This window comes from Rutidosis leptorrhynchoides, chromosome 3, assembly GCF_046630445.1.
Source record: "Rutidosis leptorrhynchoides isolate AG116_Rl617_1_P2 chromosome 3, CSIRO_AGI_Rlap_v1, whole genome shotgun sequence".
Lineage (NCBI taxonomy): Eukaryota > Viridiplantae > Streptophyta > Magnoliopsida > Asterales > Asteraceae > Rutidosis > Rutidosis leptorrhynchoides.
The window spans coordinates 197,482,469-197,502,721 of record NC_092335.1 but is presented as its reverse complement, the minus strand read 5'-3'; the positions used below and the strand labels follow the sequence as shown (position 1 = coordinate 197,502,721).

General features: G+C 32.4%; 2 non-coding genes across 2 annotated transcripts; both read right to left on the bottom strand.

The window, feature by feature from the left end:
- Positions 1–11,491: 11,491 nt before the first annotated feature.
- Positions 11,492–11,598, bottom strand: LOC139903627 (small nucleolar RNA R71). Its single transcript, XR_011778437.1, has one exon. It is a non-coding gene; the product is annotated as a small nucleolar RNA R71 (small nucleolar RNA).
- Positions 11,599–19,932: 8,334 nt separating this feature from the next.
- Positions 19,933–20,039, bottom strand: LOC139903626 (small nucleolar RNA R71). Its single transcript, XR_011778436.1, has one exon. It is a non-coding gene; the product is annotated as a small nucleolar RNA R71 (small nucleolar RNA).
- Between the last annotated feature and the right edge of the window lie 214 nt (positions 20,040–20,253).

The following is a 20,253-nucleotide window of genomic DNA, read 5'->3' as shown; positions in this document are numbered from 1 at the left end:
GTCTATAAACTCGACTGAAACTGCGCCTTTTATAGCAATGTGGCCAACCTTTTTGCTCCATGCGATCACATGGCATTTGTGCCTTCTGGTCATGCGATCGCATGGCCTGGGAATCTAGCTCAGAATTGTTTGTTTGCTAGTTTGTCGACGTTATTTAATATAATATATAATATATAAATAATTTATATAATTATTTAAATATTATATTATATTCTTGTGCATAGTTGACTTGTAATTTTAGCTTCGTTGTGTCGCGCGTTGATAGTTGGCTCAGGTCCCGGTTCCGATTTTTCGAACGTCCTTTCGTATAATTTAATATCTTGTACTTTGCGTTTTGCGACTTGTACTTTTGTAATTTTGAGACGTTTCTCATCAATATTTCGAACCACTTGGATTGTACTTTGTAGTTTTTAGCTTTTTGGTCATTTGCATCTTCAAATCGTCATTTTCTTCTTTTGTCTTCGCACTTATTTATTTAAACAAATATTACATAAAAATAGAACAATTACAACTAAAAGTTTTACATATTGGAAGGATATTGTGCCTAAATATATGTTCATTTGGAGCACTATCAAATATCCCCACACTTGAGTGTTGCTTGTCCTCAAGCAATACAGAACTTGAAATTAAATCACACTTCACTCGAATCACTTTTTTTATTCTCACACTTTATACATCAGTGATTTTGATACAGCGGTATAAACAATGATAGTAACGATGTGGTTTACAGTCCCACATGACTATTAAAAATTTAGATCCTTTAAGGAAATTGGATCTTTATGAAAACATTTGATCTTTTAAAAATTCATTCTAGCTTTTACCCTAGATAAGTTTTCTGAAATAACCCTTCACCGGTGTTTGCAAATTGTTTTTGTAGGTTTGGTGGGTTTCAGATTTGAAAATTTTAGCTCAAAACTTATGGTTTTGTGTCACCCACTTGCTAACCTTGTATTGGGAAAGCAACACGTCCAGTATACTTTCTCCGTATATTACCTTTCGGTAAACTACCGTCCGGTTGTAAAGGAAAGCGTTGAACAAGCAACTGTTAAGGCAATGTCTAATGACATGCAAATGTTCATGGTCTAAAACGTGTCGGATGCAATTACTATCCTTTATAGGAGCAATAGTAAAGATCACCCTATAATTTTTTGGTCTGGCACAAGGTCCTGTCTTCGACCATGCTATGCAACCACCGTTCTTACGGTTGACACCCGATTTGGTTCAGGTGACCTAATGAATTCCGGTGAATTCTTAGGATTTTACGTTCAATGGTAATGAACGCATTGAAAATAGGTTTTCAGAAAACAAATCGGTTTTAATTTGATCAAAATATTTTCTCGTTCAAGCTCGAGTTTAGATATCATCAAATTCCATGAGTTTGTAATTCTCAATCTTTAAAGTCAATCTCAAGGATTGAGTAATATCAGGCTTAAAAGCTGATTTTTAATCTTTAAGGAGATTATCCTTTCTGGAGGTCTGATTCATTAGTCTTATCAAGCTAATTTGCACGGCGCCTCCCCATTTTACGAGACAGATCCTCTCATGGTTAGGATAAGTCTGACCACTTGGCGACCCTGTTTGATGCTGATGTCCATGAATTTCCAGCTGATTTTCGAGAAAACTTTTCAAGATTTTTCGTAGACTCTACAACTGGTCTGGACGACAACTTCCTGACCTAAATCAAGAAGCGTGTGTCTTTTTCGGAAGACTTTACTTCATTTTAATGATGGAATTGATTCATCATGTAGATCCATCTATTCTTTCAAAGGTATTACAATAAATCGGGTAAAACTGATTAGTCCAAGGCAAAAGTACCTGCAATAATCTGTACCAAATATGTGATGTGTTTTAAAGAACTTGGTAAATTCTTCCCACACTTAGTTTTTATTAATTTTTTTCTTTGCCTTTTTATTCTCCCCTCTATTCCATTTTAAATGAATTCTAACTTTTTGGGTTGTTTCTCCATTTATGTTCTCTCAGAGGTAACAATAATTTCGGCATTAACACCTAGTTTTATCGTTCATAAATATGTGTAAACATGATTTTGAATTCATTTAGTTGAAAATTTTTCAAATTTTCACAAAATTTGGCAATTAAACTAAGTGTAAACCCGAGAGAATTTATAACCATTCCCCACACTTGAGATCATGCAATGCCCTCATTTGCATGAAATCAGACTATAATTATAAATTCATGAGGGTGATTAGCGTAGAAAAGTGATTAAAAATACCGAGTTTACAAACATATTATTTTATATCACATTTGATATTTTGCGTCTTGTCGTCAAACTTAGTAGCTTTTGCTGAACTTAACGCCAGTCTTTGAAAGTGCGCTATTTTACCCTGTTTTGTACATAAGATAAACTACAAACATACATAAAATTTTTATTATTATTTTTTTTATAAAATCTTTAGTTATTAAAACAATTTAAATGAATAATTTTTTAAAATTTTAATTCCTTTTACTTTAGGTAGTTTCGGTATATTTACCTAGTCCGTCCCTCGACAAAATTTAAAATTTGTCGTTAAAGCGATTGTTTTAAAAGCAAAGTTTTTTGGGTTTTTTTTTAAATTTTTTTTTTTGGTATACTTTAGATCAATAAAATTAAAAATAATGATAACAAAATTTTTCGCCCCGCTCTCGGGTAAAGCAATTTCGATTCCATGACCTAGTCTTCAACTTATGATGAATTTTAGAAATCAATTTTTTAAACTTAATGAAATAAAGTAATTTTTTTTTAAATTCACACAAAACTTAAATTGAAAAAGCGTATTTATTTCATACAAAACCTACAAAACAAAAATTCAGAATGGGGGGAGAAAACTAGTTCTTTAGTGTCTGCTAGTGGAAAAGACCAATCGGATTCCATTCTCGAAACTACACGAGAACATTTGAATTTGAACAACTAACTCTAGACAAAATTTTTTTCTTAGAACTTTTGAATCTCCCCACACTTAAGTAGCTGTGGTTTTGAAATTGTGATTAACTTCATCGTCAATTTCTTTTGGACCATAATCAACTTGCATATCTGTGACTTTTGCTTTAAGCCATTGGTCGGATTCCTGTGTAATTTCCACAAATTCAACTAGTTTTGCCTTTTCTTTAGGCGATAGATTGGATACTAACTGGTTACATAACTTAAAGTTCCCCTTGGTTCTAGCATCGCGAATCCGTTTAATAAGTTTCTTCATTGAACTATTAATAACAGAGTCATTTAATTTCATATCAACAATGGGGTTCTTTGTTATCAGGTCATCATTAGGTGTTACTTCATTTTCCCCACACTTGGGCGTTTTATTATTGTTAAGCACTACCGTTGGAGTTGGTAAAACAATATGCTTCTCATCAATCGTTTTTGTTGGTTCAACGATTTTGGTTGGTGGAGATTTAAACTTTCGACTCACAAAGGTGATCGATTTTTCATTATTACTAAGTATCATTCTACCCTCTCTTACATCAAATAACGCCCCAGTGGACGCTAAGAATGGTTGAACTAAAATTAGAGGAACGTTTGGGTCCTCTTCTATGTCAATGACAATAAATTCGACTAAAAAGGTTAAATTACCCACTTGAACGGGTAGGTTGTTAGCAATTCTAACTGGGTGCTTAATAGTTTGATCAAAGAGTCGGACACTCATCTCTGTTGGACTTAACTCACCTACTCCTAATCTCTTATATAATGAAAGAGACATAACACTCACACTCGCACCTAAATCTGCTAGTGCATCATACATGACACAATCACTAAGTAGACAAGGAACAATAAATTCACCCGGATCACCCAACCTAGGTGGAGGTTTTGGTGGAACTGTCTTCACCGGGTTTATCTTTACAGTTTTTGTTTCTTGTACTTTCTTATTCTTCTTCTTTCTCTTTCCAGAGGTATCACAAACTTTATTACCTATTACTTGCTCATACTCAACTCCTTTTCTTGGAAATGGGATGGGTGGTTTGTATGGTGTCACCACTGGCTTTACATACTCGGGTGGTGGTGGTGTTGTAACTTCTTCATTGTTACTCACATCAAAAACCTTCCCATCTTCTGATGTTGTTTTTTCAGAAATTGTTGACACCATATTAACATTCTCATTCCGAGGATTTACTTTAGTATTACTCGATAGCTTTCCTTGTTCCCCTCTCACTCATCATGCTAGCAAGAGTACCTACGTGTTTTTCTAGATTCAAAATGGAAGCTTGTTGAGTTCTTAATGATTGATCAAACCTCTCATTTGTTTGGGTTTGAGATGTAATAAATTGTGTTTGAGATTCCATTAGCTTTGCCATCATTTCTTCTAGATTTGACTTTTTCTCTTTGGTTTGTTGTGGTGGTTTATACAAGCTAGGTTTTTGTTGATTGAAAGTGTTGTTTTGAGTTGGTTGGTTATTCGGACCTTGTTAGTTGTACGAGTTGTTGTTGGCTCCATTTGGATTGTAAAGAATGTTTTGATTTCGATTAAAGTTCGGCCTTGGAGGTTGATAATTATTTTGATAATTATTTCCCAGCCTTTGGTTCATGTAGGAAACATTCTCACGTTGTTCCATCGTTTGCTCAATGTGACAATCTTTCATTAAGTGTGGTCCACTGCATTGTTCACAACTGATTCGTATTGCGTGAATATCTTTAGTCATCTTTTCCATTCGTCTCTCGAAAGCATCTATTTTTGCGGAAATGGAATCAAAGTCATGGCTAGAATTGGCTCTAGCCGCTTTAGATGATCGAAAAATATCTTTTTCTTGATGCCACTCATGTGAGTGGGATGCTGTGTTATCAATAATTTTGTAAGCTTCAGTTGCGATTTTCTTCATAATGGAACCACCAGCTGTTATGTCGATGTCTTTTCGTGTAGCAACGTCTCATCCTTGGTAGAATATTTGTACTATTTGATAAGTATCTAAACCGTGTTGAGGACATCCTCTCAACAACTTTCCAAATCTTGTCCACGCCTCATATAGAGTTTCATTTGGCTTTTGCGTAAATGTAACAATTTCTCCTTGAAGTCTCACGACTTTGGATGCCGGGAAGAATTGTTTAAGAAATTTTTCAACTAAAACATCCCATGTATCAATCGCCCCTTCAGGTAACGATTCTAACCAATCTTTGGCTTCTCCCTTTAAAGTCCAGGGAAATAACATGAGATAGATTTGTTCATCCTTTACTTCTTGGATTTTAAATAGAGTACAGATCCTATTAAAGGTTTGAAGATGTTCGTTTGGATCTTCCTTCGGCGTACCACTATATTAGCATTGATTAGTTACCATGTGTAGGATTTGTCCTTTGATTTCATAATCTGGCACATTAATGTCTGGCTTAATAATGGCGTGACCTTGGCCAGTGCGTGTGGCTCTCATTCGGTCTTCCATACTTAGAGGTTCTGTTACTTCCATAATTGAATTTGTTGAATCTAAATCACTAGAGGATTCTGATTTAATGGTTTCTTCCTCGACAATCTCCGGATGAGTGATTTGTGGTTTCGGAGGAATGATTAGTGGTTCAGCATCTCTGAATTGTCCCTGAATATCCTCCAGATTCTCAATTGTGAGGTCAGGTTCAAAAAATGGATTATCGAAAATTTAAATTGGAGTACTTGGTCGACTAGATGACGATTCTAAAGAAAAATCAACGACAATATTGGCTAGATGTCTTGATCGAGTTACAGGTGGTGAACGTATGAAAGGTGGTGAACGTTTTGCTAGGTGCATTCACTGAATATCCTATTAGTTATAAAAATAAAAATTATATAAGTTATCAAATTAATAGACTTTTCTGATTTTGCTCACGTTTCGAATAGCCAATAGATCCAGCAAGTAGCCAGGACCCTTTAAATCGGAAGCCCACAACTCGCCACTAACAAATCCAACTATTACTACGAATCAGAAAATTTAGGATGTCTATCAATTTAACCGCTTAAAAAAAATTTCGTCAAAGTTTGAAGAAGTTCTAGAGAAGAAATAGAAAATTCCATGTCCTAAAAACTAGAGCGTCGAGAAATGAGAAAGAAAAAGAGTGCATCGAAAAACGTCGAAAAATAAAAGGTCGAAAAATTAAGCGTCGAAAAATAATAAAATGCAGTGTCGAAACTTAAAAGTCTAAAAACTAAATATTAAAACTTACGTCTTAAAGGTATTAAAGCTTAAAAGGAATTCTATATCCAAAACGGCAATAACTTAAAAAGGCACTAAAACTTAAAACGGCATCGCAAAATTCTAAAGCATCTAAATCTTAGTCTAAAGAAAAAGCACTTAAAGGATTTTACGGCAAAGTCTAAAAATCTAGAAATATAAAATAACTACGGCAAAATACTAAGTTACGAACTAATTACGAACGAAAAATTATAAAATTACGCTTTAACGATTAAAAATATACAAAATATAAAAATAGGCTTAAAGTTATAAAAATACAATTTTTATAAAAATATTATTTTTATATTATTTATTTTATAAAAGTATTGATTTTATAAATAATACAACTAATTATAACTTAAAAACACAAAATAAATAAAACTAAAACTAATTAATATTAAAACAAAACCCTAATCTAAATTAATTAATAATAATAATAATTAAAACCTAACCCTAATTCGATGGATCCAAGGTACCAGACCTGTCACTTCAAGTCATGCGATCGCATGAGTCTGAAGTTATAATTCCATGCGGTCGCATGAGTCGTGGATCCAGGCCAAATTAGTTGGGCTGCTACAGTGATCGGCCCGATTACTTTTTACTATTTTTTTTTCTGTTTTATATTTATTTATATAAAATAAATAAAAACTTACTTTTTAAAAACTAAAATAGAAATAGAAAAACTTTATAATTTTATATATTTTAAACAAACTCTTAAATATATATATATATATATATATATATATATATATATATATATATATATATATATATATATATATATATATATATATATATATATATATATATATATATATATTTCGTTTTTCTTTTTATATTTTTGTATTTTTAATATTTAAAACATATTTTTACAAAAAGAAATTAAAACTTAATAAAAATCTTTTTTTATAGCTTTTCGTTTCGGCGTCCCCGATAGCGGCGCCAAAAATACTTGATGTGTGCAGAGGTGTATACGAAATACTATTAATTTTATTACGAAATACTATTAAATACGATACGATTTTACACAAGTTATTTATTTTTTTATAGAGTGGATATACCTAAACCTTGCTACAACACTTATAGGTAGTGTACCTAATTGTACAGTAGTGTAGTTTTTAGTAAGTTCGGTTCGTTCCACAGGGAGCTAGCTGAGTTTAACGCTATATTTTTAACAACTATATTTATATAAAATATATATAATTATATAAAGTAATATTATTATAAAAGGGGGTTTTTACCGTTTAATGACCGGTTTGTTGATTTTAAATAAAGCGTAAAGATAAATGACGATAATATAAATGACAGAATTTAAATTGCGATAAAGTAAATTGCAGTAAATAAAATGACAGTAAATAAAAGTACGATGAAATATGAAATAAAACAATTATGCTTATTTAAACTTCCGTAACCATGATGTTTGACGTTTTGATCTTAATTTATTTATCTGGGTTAATTGTCCTTTGTCCTGGATTTATTTGATACCTATCTGGTTTTTGTCCATAATAGTCCATCGGTCATAATTATAAAATGCTCGTCAAATTAACCTTATTCCCGAAGTCAAATATTCTAACTAATTAAGGATTCGAACTGTAACAAGGTTTTAATACTTTGTTTAATAATTACACCAGGTTATCGACTGCGGGTAATTCAAGGTTTTAATATTTTGTTAACAATTACACCAATTATCCTTGTATGTAATCCACCCACGTTTTAATGAGATATGAATATTAATTTACCCACTTGATAAGAATGAATAATCAATTACGCAATCCGAATAATTTATTAAATGATCGTAAAAAATGTCGTATAAACGTCACTAAATAGAACATATATAATCATTTTAATAATTATTAGATTAACTAATTTGAAGATAGGTTCGACAGGTTCCAATGAGTTATCGTTCAATTAGACAATACCCCCTACATATTAATAGTCAATAGTCCAATGTTCAAAAGTGTCGGTCTTTTGTCCAAACCTTAATTATGGTACAAAATATAATAACCCAATCTTAATTTTTAGTCCAACATCACGATTACTTTGGCATAAATAAGCATAATAATAACTTAGTTACGAGACATTAATTTAAAAAGGAAGAACATAGCTTACAGTGATTATTTATCACGTAGCGTTACCCGGACAGAGTTCCGACTTAAAACCCGTAAAACATTTCTTACAATAACCCAATTATTATTAAACTTAAATTAAAATTAAAATTATAAATATATATATTTATGTTATAGATGAAGAGTAGAGAAAAAGATGTCTATAAACTCGACTGAAACTGCGCCTTTTATAGCAATGCGGCCAACCTTTTTGTTCCATGCGATCGCATGGCATTTGTGCCTTCTGGCCATGCGATCGCATGGCCTGGGAATCCAGCTCAGAATTGTTTGTTTGCTAGTTTGTCGACGTTATTTAATATAATATATAATATATAAATAATTTATATAATTATTTAAATATTATATTATATTCTTGTGCATAGTTGACTTGTAATTTCAGCTCCGTTGCATTGCGCGTTGATAGTTGGCTCAGGTCCCGGTTCCGGTTTTTCGAACGTCCTTTTGTATAATTTAATATCTTGTACTTTGCGTTTTGCGACTTGTACTTTTGTAATTTTGAGACGTTTCTCATCAATATTTCGAACCACTTGGATTGTACTTTGTACTTTTTAGATTTTTGGTCATTTGCGTCTTCAAATCATCATTTTCTTCTTTTGTCTTCGCACTTATTTATTTAAACGAATATTATATAAAAATAGAACAATTACAACTAAAAGCCTTACATATTGGAAGGATATTGTGCCTAAATATATGTTCATCTGGAGCACTATCAATAATTATGACCGATGGACTATTATGGACAAAAACCAGATAGGTTTCAAATAAATCCAGGACAAAAGACAATTAACCCAGAGTAATGAATTAAAATCAAAACGTCAAACATCATGGTTACGGAAGTTTAAATAAGCATAATACTTTTATTTCATATTTCATAGTACCTTTATTTACTGTCATTTTAATTACTACAATTTACTTTATCGCAATTTAAATTCTGTCATTTATATTATCGTCATTTATCTTTACGCTTAAAATATAAAATCGACAAACCGGTCATTAAACGGTAAAACCCCCTTTTATTTATAATATTACTATATATAATTCTATATATTTTATATAAATATAGTTATTAAAAATGTAGTACGTAATCACTAGCTCCCTGTGGAATGAACCGGACTTACTAAAAACTACACTACTCTACGATTAGGTACACTGCCTATAGTGTTGTAGCAAGGTTTAGGTATATCTCATTCTATAAATAAATAAATAACTTGTGTAAATTGTATCGTATTTAATAGTATTTCGTAATAAAATATAATCTATTTCTTACCCCTCCGCTTTAACATCAAGTTTTTGGCGCCGCTGCCGGGGACTCGGTGAGAAACGCTATATTTTTATCTCTAATTTTGTAAAAATATTTTGTATTATTAATAAGTGTTAAAAAAAATTTTAAAAATAAGAAAAGAAAAAAATATATATATTTTAAGAATTTATCTATAAAAGTATTTTTATTAAGTTTTTAAAATATAAATTTATTTTTATTTTCTAACCATTATTTTATAAAACTAAAAAAATCAAATTAATATAATAATAAAAAAAAATTCGAACTTGGCCAGTTAAATTTTAAATCCCAATTTAGTTTTTAATTAAATTAAACTGGGGTGAGTCTGTTTTTGGCCCAACAGCCGAACCCAACACCATTAAACTCCGCAGTCGCGGAGCCATTTTGGTATAAACGAACCGCAGTCGCGGAGCCTTCTGACAGGCTGAACCTTGTACGCATTAATTACCGATTAGGGTTTTAATAAATTAATTATTATTATTAACCTAATTAGGTTTTGATTTATTTAATTAGTATTTAGTTTTAGTTTTATTTAGTAATATTAAGTTTATTAATTATTATTAAATATATAAAATTAATACTTTTATAAAATAATATAAAAATAATATTTTTATATAAAATAAGTAATTTTATCATTTCTTGTTTCTTTTTATAAATTGTATATTTTAATCATATAATTCGTAATTTGTTTATTTGTCATTTGTAATTAGTTTTAAACTTAGTTTTTGTAGTAGTTATTTTATATTTCTAGATCTTTAAAGCTTGGCCGTAAAATCCCTTAAGTGTTTTTTCTTTAGATTAAGATTTAGGTGCTTTAGAATTTTGCGACGCCTTTTTAAGATTTAAGTGCCTAATTAAGCTTTAATACTTTTAGACGCAAGTTTTAATTTTTAGTTTTTAGACTTTTAAGTTTCGACGCTCTACTTTCTTATTATTATTTTTCGACGATTTATTTTTCGACCTCATGTTTTTCGACGCACTCTTTTTCTTTCTCGTTTCTACGCTCTAGTTTTTAGGACATAGAATTTTCTTTAAATTTCGACGAAAAATTATTTTAAGCGGTTAAATTGATAGACATCCAAAATTTTATGGTTCGTAGTAATAGTTGGATTTGTTAGTGGCGATTTGTGTGCTTCCGATTTAAAGGGTCCTGGCTACCCGCTGCATCTATTGGCTATTCGAAACGTGGGCAAAATCAGAAAATTCTATTAATTTGATAAGTTATATACTTTTTTATTTTTATAACTAATAGGATATTCAGTGAATGCACCGAGCAAAACGTTCACCACCTTTCATACGTTCACCACCTGTAACTCGATCAAGACATCTAGCCAACATTGTCGCCGTTGATTTTTCCTTAGAATCATCTTCAAGTCGACCAAGTACTCCAATTCAATTTTCCGATAATCCATTTTTTAAACCCGACCTCACAATTGAGAACCTGGAGGATATTCAAGGACAATTCAGAGATCCTGAACCACTAATCATTCCTCCTGAACCACAAATTACTCATCCAGAGATTTTCGAGGAAGAAACCATTAAATCAGAATCCCCTAGTGATTCAGATTCAACAAATTCAATCATGGAAAATCAGGAACCTCTAAGTATGGAAGATCGAATGAGAGCTACATGTACTGGCCAAGGTCATGCCATTACTCAACCGGATATTAATGAACCAGATTATGAAATCAAAGGACAAATCCTACACATGGTAACTAATCAATGCCAATTTAGTGGTACGCCAAAAGAAGATCCAAACGAACATCTTCGAACCTTTAATAGGATCTGTACTCTATTCAAAATCAGAGAAGTTGAGGATGAATAGATCTATCTCATGTTGTTTCCCTGGACTTTAAAGGGAGAAGCTAAAGATTGGTTAGAATCGTTACCAGAAGGAGCGATTGACACATGGGATGTCTTAGTTGAAAATTTTCTTAAAAGATTCTTTCCGGCATCTAAAGTCGTGAGACTTCAAGGAGAAATTGTTACGTTCGCACAAAAGCCAAATGAAACATTATATGAGGCGTGGACAAGATTCGGAAAGTTGTTGAGAGGATGTCCTCAGCACGGTTTAGACACTTATCAAATAGTGCAAATATTCTACCAAAGTGTCGACGTTGCTACATGAAAATACATCGACACAGCAGCTGGTGGTTCCATTATGAAGAAAACCGCAACTGAAGCTCACAAAATCATTGATAACACAGCCTCACACTCACATGAGTGGCACCAGGAAAAAGATATTTTTCGTTCATCGATAGCGGCTAGAGTCGATTCTAGCCATGACTTTGATTCCGTTTTCGCAAAAATAGATGCTTTCGAAAGAAGAATGGAAAAGATGACTAAAGATATTCATGCAATAAGAATCAGTTGTGAGCAATGCGGTGGACCACACTTAACGAAAGATTGTCACATTGAAGAAACCATGGAACAACGAGAGAATGTTTCCTACATGAACCAAAGGCCGGGAAATAATTATCAAAATAATTATCAACCGCCAAGGCCAAATTTCAATCGAAATCAAAACATTCTTTACAATCCAAATGGACCCAACAATAACTCATACAACCAACAAGGTCCGAATAACCAACCAACTCAAAACAACACTTTTAATCAACACAGACCTGGCTTATATAAACTACCACAACAAACCGAAGAGAAAAAGCCAAATCTGGAAGAAATGAAGACAAAGCTAATGGAATCTCAAACACAATTTATTAAATCTCAAACCCAAACAAATGAGAGGTTTGATCAGTCATTAAGAACTCAACAAGCTTCCATTCTGAATCTATAAAAATACGTAGGTACTCTTGCTAGCATGATGAGTGAGAGGGGAACAAGGAAAGCTACCGAGTAATACTAAAGTAAATCCTCGGAATGAGAATGTTAATATGGTGTCAACAATTTCTGAAAAACCAACATCAGAAGATGGGAAGGTTTTTGATGTGAGTAACAATGAAGAAGTTACAACACCACCACCACCCGAGTGATACTGAAGTAAATCCTCGGAATGAGAATGTTAATATGGTATCAACGAATTCTGAAAGACCAGCATCAGATGATGGGAAGGTTTTCGATGTGAGTAACAATGAAGAAGTTACAACACCACCACCATCACCCGAGTATGTAAAGCCTGTGGTGGCACCATACAGACCACCCATCTCGTTTCCAAGAAAAGGAGTTGAGTATGAGCAAGTAATAGGTAATAAAGTTTGTGATACCTTTGGAAAGAAGAAGAAAAATAAGAAAGTATAAGAAACAAAAACCGTAAAAGTAAACCAGGTGAAGACAGTTCCACCGAAACCTCCACCCAGGTTGGGTGATCCGGGTTAATTTATTGTTCCTTGTCTACTTAGTGATTGTGTCATGTATGATGCACTAGCAGATGTAGGTGCGAGTGTGAGTGTTATGCCTCTTTCATTATATAAGAGATTATGAGTAGGTGAGTTAAGTCCAACAAAAATGAGTGTTAGACTCTTTGATCTAACCATTAAGCACCCAGTTGGAATTGCTGACAACCTACCCGTTCAAGTAGGTAATTTAACCTTTCTAGTCGAATTTATTGTCATTGACATAGAAAAGGACTCAAACATTCCTCTAATTTCAGGTCGACCATTCTTAGCGTCCACCGAGGCGTTCATTAATGTAAGAGAGGGTAGAATGACACTTAGTGATGGTGACAAATCGAGCACCTTTGTGATTCGAAAGTCTAAATCTCCACCAACCAAAACCGTTGAACCAATAAAAACGATCGATAAGAACCATATTGTTTTACCAACTCCAACGGTAGTGCTTAACAATAATAAAACGCCTAAGTGTGGGGAAGATGAAGTAACAACTAATGATGCCCTGATAACAAAGAACCCCGTTGTTGATGCGAAATTAAATGACCCCGTTATTAACAATTCAATGAAGAAACTTATTAAACGGATTCACGATGCTAGAACCAAGGGGAACTTTAAGTTATGTGACCGGTTAATATCCAATCTATCGCCTAAAGAAAAGGCAAAACTAGTTGAATTTGTGGATATTACACAGGAATCCGACCAATGGCTTAAAGCAAAAGTCACAGATATGTAAGTTGATTATGGTCCAAGAGAAATTGATGATGAAGTTAATCACAATTTCGACACCACAGCTACCTAAGTGTGGGGAGATTCAAATGTTCTAAAAAGAAAATGCTGTCTAGAGTTAGTTGTTCTATTCTCGTGTAGTTCCGAGAATGGAATTCGATTGGTCTTTTCCACTAGCAGACACTAAAGAACTAGTTTTCTCCCCCCATTCTGATTTTTTTTATAGGTTTTATATTAAATTAATATGCATTTTTTAAATTTATGTTTTGTGTGAATTTAAAAAACAAAAATTTGCTTTATTTCATTAAGTTTAAAAAAAATGATTTCTAAAATTCGTCGTAAGTTAAAGACTAGGTCATGGAACAGAAATTTCTTTACCCGAGGGCGGGGCGAAAAATTTTGTTATCATTATTTTAATATTTATTGATTTAAAGTATGCCAAAAATATTATATGAATGTGGGGTTATATACCAAACTTCAAAAATATGTATATATATGTTTGTATTTTATGTAATATACAAAACAGGGTAAAACATCGCACTTTCAAAGACTGGCATTAAGTTCCGCAAAAGTTACTAATTTTCACGACAAGACGTAAAATAGCAAATGTGATATAAAACAATAGGTTTGCAAACTCGGTATTTTTAATCATTTTTCTACACTAATCACCCTCATGAATTTAGATTTTTACTGATTTCTTGCAAATGAGGGCATTGCAAGATCTCAAGTGTGGGGAAGAGTTATAAATTCTCTCGGGTTTACACTTAGTTTAATTGCCAAATTTTGTGAAAATTTGAAAATTTTTCAATTAAATGAATTCAAAATCATGTTTATACATATTTATGAACGATAAAACTAGGTGATAATACCGAAATTATTTTTACCTCGGAAAGGACATAAATTGAGAAACAACTCAAAACGTTAGAATTCATTTAAAATGGAATAGAAGAGAATAAAATGGCAAAGAAAGAAACAAAATAAAAGCTAAGTGTCGGAAGAATGCACCAAGTTCTTTAAAACAGATATCACATATTTTTGTACAAGATTATTGCAGGTACTTTTGCTTTGGACTAAACTAATCAGTTTTACCCGATTTACTGTAATATATTTGAAAGAAAGATGGATCTACACGATGAATCAATTCCATCATTAAAAGGAAGTAAAGTCTTCCGAAAAAGACACGCGCTTCTTGATTTAGGTCAGGAAGTTGTCGTCCAGACCAGCTGTAGGTTGACGAAAAATCTAGAAAAGTCATCTCTAAAATCAGCAGGAAATCCATGGACCTCAGCATCAAACAGGGTCGCCAAGTGGTCAGACTTATCCAAACTATGAGAGGATCTGTCTCGTAAAATGGGGAGGGCGCCGTGCAAATTAGCTTGATAAGACTAATGAATCAGACCCCCAGAAAGGATAATCTCCTTAAAGATTAAAAATCAGCTTTTAAGCCTGATATTACTCAATCCTTGAGATTGACCTTAAAGATTGAGAATTACAAACTCATGGAATTAGATGATATCTAAACTCGAGCTTGAACGAGAAAATATTTTGATCAAATTAAAATCGATTTGTTTTCTAAAATCCGATTTTCAATGCGTTCATTACCATTGAACGTAAAATCCTGAGAATTCACCAGAATTAATTAGGTCAACTGAACCAAATCGGGTGTCAACCGTAAGAACGGTGGTTGCATAGCATGGTCGAAGACAGGACCTTGTGCCAGACCGAAAAATTATAGGGTGATCTTTACTATTGCTCCTACAAAGGATAGTAATTGCATCCGACACGTTTTTGACCATAATTACATGCATGTCATGGGACATTGCCTTAACAGTTGCTTGTTCATCGCTTTCTTTTGCAACCGGACGGTAGTTTACCGAAAGGTAATATACGGAGCAAGTATACTGGACGTGTGCTTTCCTAATACAAGGTTAGCAAGTGGGTAACACAAAACCATAAGTTTTGAGCTAAAATTTTAAAATCTGAAACCCAGAAAACCCACAAAAATATTTTGCAAACACTGGTGAAGGGTTATTCCGAAAAACTTATCTAGGGTAAAATCTGGCTTAAATTTTCAAAAGATCAAATGTTTTCATAAAGATCCAATTTCCTTAAGGATCTAAATTTTCATAGTCACGTTGGACTTTAAACCGCCTTTCAAATGTGCACTTTACTTTGGAAACCGAAAGTAAATCGACTATTTGATTGCAAGTGTCGTTGACCTGAACCCGAGGCAACTGTGGATGGCACACCCACCTTTAACCATGGTTCTATCGTTACTATCATTGTTTATACCGCCGTATCAAAATCACTGATGTATAAAGTGTGAAAATAAAAAAAGTGATTCGAGTGATGTATGATTTTATTTCAAGTTCTGTATTGCTTGAGGACAAGCAACGTTCAAGTATGGGGATATTTGATAGTGCTCCAAATTAACATATATTTAGTCGCAATATCCTTCCAATATGTAAAGTTTTTAGTTGCAATTGTTCTATTTTCAAGTAATATTCATTTAAATAAATAAGTGCGAAGACAAAAGAAGAAAATGACGATTTGAAGAAGCAAATGACCAAAAAGCTCAAATGTACAAGTTACACTCTAAATGATACTATTTATTGATGATTAACGTCTAAATATTGATAAGAGTACAAGTCACGGAACGCAAAGTACAATATATCTAAGCATACGAAAAGACGTTCGAAAATCCAGAACCGAGACATGAAACAACTATCAAAGTACAACTCAATGGAGCTAAAATTACAAGTCAACTATGCACAAGAATATAATATAATATATAAATAATTATATATATTATATATTATAATATTCACAGCAGCCCACGTTTTGTTTAAGAAATGAGCTGGAATCAGGACCTCCGCAATTGCGGAGCTGCAAAGGGTAAAACCTCCACGATCGCGGAGCAGTCAGTCTCAAGAATTGCCTATAAAAGCCAACGAATTCAGAAGATGAAATACACACCTTTTTCCAATCTCTCAATCTCTATATGTAATATATTTATATTTATATTATAATTATAATTTTAATTTAAGATTAATAATAAATTATGGTTTAGTTGGGTTATTGTAAGAAATGTTTTACGGGTTTTAAAGTCGGAACTCTGTCCGTGTAACGCTACGCGATAAATAATCACTGTAAGCTATGTTCTTGCTTTTTTAATTAATGTATCATAACTAAGTTATTATTATGCTTATTTGGGCCGAAGTAATCGTGATGTTGGGCTAAATATTAAGACGGGGTTATTGAATTTTGTACCATAATTCAGGTTTGGACAAAAGACCGACACTTGTGGACATTGGACTATGACTATTAATAGGTGGGGGGTATTGTCTAATTGAATGACAACTCATTGGAATCTGTCGAACCTATCTTCAAATTAGTTAATCTAATAATTATTAAATGATTATGCATGTCCTATTTAGTGACGTTTATACGACATCTTTTATGATCATTTAATTAATCAATTGGTTTTGGGTAATTGATTATTCATTGATTATTCATTTTGGCCAAGTAGATAAATTAAAATATCATGGACTAATTAAAACAGGGGTGGATTACATACAAGGGTAATTGGTGTAATTGTTAACAAAGTATTAAAACCTTAGATTACACGCAGTCAATAACCTGGTGTAATTATTAACAAAGTATTAAAACCTTGTTACAGTTTGAATCCCTAATTAGTTGGAATATTTGACTTTGGGAATAAGGTTAATTTGTAGAGCATTTTATAATTATGACCGATGGACTATTATGGACAAAAACCAGATAGGTTTCAAATAAATCCTGGACAAAGGACAATTAACCCAGAGTAATGAATTAAAATCAAAACGTTAAACATCATGGTTACGGAAGTTTAAATAAGCATAATACTTTTATTTCATATTTCATCGTACCTTTATTTACTGTTATTTTAATTACTGCAATTTACGTTATCGCAATTTAAATTCTGTCATTTATATTATCGTCATTTATCTTTACGCTTAAAATATAAAATCGACAAACCGGTCATTAAACGGTAAAACCCCCTTTTATATATAATATTACTATATATAATTATATATATATTTTATATAAATATATTTATTAAAAATATAGTACGTAATCACTAGCTCCCTGTGGAATGAACCGGACTTACTAAAAACTACACTACTCTACGATTAGGTACACTGCCTATAGTGTTGTAGCAAGGTTTAGGTATATCCCATTCTATAAATAAATAAATAACTTGTGTAAATTGTATCGTATTTAATAGTATTTCTTAATAAAAGATAATCTATTTCGTACCCCTCCGCTTTAACATCAAGTTTTTGGCGTCGCTGCCGGGGACTCGGTGAGAAACGCTATATTTTTATCTCTAATTTTGTACAAATATTTTGTATTATTAATAAGTGATAAAAAAAATTAAAATTAAAATTAAAAATAAGAAAAGAAAAGAATATATATATATATATTTTAAGAATTTATCTATAAAAGTATTTTTATTAAGTTTTTAAAATATAATATTATTTTTATTTTCTAACCATTATTTTATAAAACTAAAAAAATCAAATGAATATAATAAAAAAAAATTTCGAACTGGGCCAGTTAAATTTCAAAGCCCGATTCAGTTTTTAATTAAATTAAACTGGGCTGAGTCTGTTTTTGGCCCAACAGCCGAACCCAACACCATTAAACTCCGCAGTCGCGGAGCCATTTTGGCATAAACGAACCGCTGTCGGGAAGCCGTCTGACAGGCTGAACCTTGTACGCATTAATTACTGATTAGGGTTTTAATAAATTAATTATTATTATTAACCTAATTAGGTTTTGATTTATTTAATTAGTATTTAGTTTTAGTTTTATTTAGTAATATTAAGTTTATTAATTATTATTAAATATATAAAATTAATACTTTTATAAAATAATATAAAAATAATAGTTCTATATAAAATAAGTAATTTTATCATTTCTTGTTTCTTTTTATAAATTGTATATTTTAATCATATAATTCGTAATTTGTTTATTTGTCGTTTGTAATTAGTTATAAACTTAGTTTTTGCCGTAGTTATTTTATATTTCTAGATCTTTAAAGCTTTGCCATAAAATCCCTTAAGTGTTTTTTCTTTAGATTAAGATTTAGGTGCTTTAGAATTTTGCGACGCCATTTTAAGATTTAAGTGCCTAATTAAGTTATTGCCGTTTTGGATATAGAATTCCTTTTAAGCTTTAATACTTTTAGACGCAAGTTTTAATTTTTAGTTTTTAGACTTTTAAGTTTCGACGCTCTACTTTCTTATTATTATTTTTCGACGATTTATTTTTGACCTCATGTTTTTCGAGGCACTCTTTTTCTTTCTCGTTTCTACGCTCTAGTTTTTAGGACATAAAGTTTTCTTTATTTTCTTTAAATTTCGACGAAAAATTATTTTAAGCGGTTAAATTGATAGACATCCAAAATTTTCTGGTTCGTAGTAATAGTTGGATTTGTTAGTGGCGATTTGTGGGCTTCTGATTTAAAGGGTCCTGGCTACCCACTGCATCTATTGGCTATTCGAAATGGGGGCAAAATCAGAAAAGTCTATTAATTTGATAACTTATATAATTTTATTATTTTTATAACTAATAGGATATTCAGTGAATGCACCGAGCAAAACGTTCACCACCTTTCATACGTTCACCACCTGTAACTCGATCAAGACATCTAGCCAACATTGTCGCCGTTGATTTTTCCTTAGAATCATCTTTAAGTCGACCAAGTACTCCAATTCAATTTTCCGATAATCCATTTTTTGAACCCGACCTCACAATTGAGAACCCGGAGGATATTCAAGGACAATTCAGAGATCCTGAACCACTAATCATTCCTCCTGAACCACAAATTACTCATCCAGAGATTGTCGAGGAAGAAACCATTAAATCAAAATCCCCTAGTGATTCAGATTCAACAAATTCAATCATGAAAAATCAGGAACCTCTAAGTATGGAAGATCGAATGAGAGCTACACGTACTGGCCAAGGTCATGCCATTACTCAACCGGATATTAATGCGCCAGATTATGAAATCAAAGGACAAATCCTACACATGGTAACTAATCAATGCCAATTTAGTGGTACGCCAAAAGAAGATCCAAACGAACATCTTCGAACCTTTAATAGGATCTGTACTCTATTCAAAATCAGAGAAGTTGAGGATGAATAGATCTATCTCATGTTGTTTCCCTGGACTTTAAAGGGAGAAGCTAAAGATTGGTTAGAATCGTTACCAGAAGGAGCGATTGACACATGGGATGTCTTAGTTGAAAATTTTCTTAAAAGATTCTTTCCGGCATCTAAAGTCGTGAGACTTCAAGGAGAAATTGTTACGTTCGCACAAAAGCCAAATGAAACATTATATGAGGCGTGGACAAGATTCGGAAAGTTGTTGAGAGGATGTCCTCAGCACGGTTTAGACACTTATCAAATAGTGCAAATATTCTACCAAGGTGTCGACGTTGTTACACGAAAATACATCGACACAGCAGCTGGTGGTTCCATTATGAAGAAAACTGCAACTAAAGCTCACAAAATCATAGATAACACAGCCTCACACTCACATGAGTGGCACCAGAAAAAAGATATTTTTCGTTCATCTAAAGCGGCTAGAGCCGATTCTAGCCATGAC